We start from the raw sequence: 1,264 nt of genomic DNA on the forward strand, positions 1-1,264 counted from the left end.
ATTTTTTATTCTATATTATAAAATATTACACAACACATATAACATATACACAATGTATAAACTGTCACACAATTTACCATTTTTTTAAAAATTAATTTACAAATTTAACTGATCTAGAAAATCGATTGTAACACGCACAGAAAAATAGCACAAAATGTTACATATTTGTTCTACTTGTAGTTTGATCATGTTGCGTCCCGCGGAATGATAAAGGCTACACTAACGTAGAATACTTTCATCAAAGATAAGAAAGCATTTCAGCTTACTAGTTTCAGTTAATAATCTAATCTGATTATTTTTATTTGTAGACGTTAATACAGACGTACAATACAGATATAATTAGAGCATATATGGGAGAACATTGTTAGATTAAAATTGAGTAGAAAATATCTTTGCAAATATGCTATAAGATGAATATTATTATACACATCATTACTTATGTACATAATTGTAAACAATACATGGAAAAAAACACGGCGTTGTTAAAGTATCTAAAAATTTAGCTAGATACGAATCTAAAAATAATTTTGTTATATTATCAAAATAATTATGCAAGACGATTAAACTAGTTGCTAGAATATCAAAACAGTATTGCCGATTGCGCTTAAGATCACGGTCTAATAAAGTTATTTTTAGATTTGTATCTGCTTTTATGTAATAGTGAAATTTTTAAATACTTCAGCAAAATTGTTCTTTCTGTGTATAATCTATAGAAAGATAATATACATCCAATAGTAATACAAAATCAGAGCAGTTATAGCCCAGCTGGTTGATGTTTGCTGATAATTTATTAATATGATACTACGTTTACTATACATTTAGGCCGTTTATCTTGCAGGTTAAACAAACACTTATCGTATAGGTCGCGGATTAAGCGCACGATATAAATGTAGCCACAATCTCTCACGAAAGGATTCAAACATAAATGTAATTTTGTTCAATGAATAAAATAATCGATAATCTAATTAGCATGTCAACGGTATAATCTTATGCAAAGAGATCTTCTGTCTATATGTTATATTGTCAGTCTATATGATCTTCATAATGTGTTTCTTGTGATTCATTGGCGTCCTATCTCATTGTGTGTCAAATTTGATGTATACAATTCACACACACACATAAACATATATAGGTAGATATTAGTTCCCAATTCTATATAATACAATTTATTTATATGTGTAAGTATTATAAAGTTTATTAAACTAAAATTTTTAATTATAATATGAATACCTGTGATTCCAATGTTAACAGAAATTTCGTTAAT

This window comes from Trachymyrmex septentrionalis, unplaced genomic scaffold (genome assembly GCF_001594115.1).
Source record: "Trachymyrmex septentrionalis isolate Tsep2-gDNA-1 unplaced genomic scaffold, Tsep1.0 scaffold14, whole genome shotgun sequence".
Lineage (NCBI taxonomy): Eukaryota > Metazoa > Arthropoda > Insecta > Hymenoptera > Formicidae > Trachymyrmex > Trachymyrmex septentrionalis.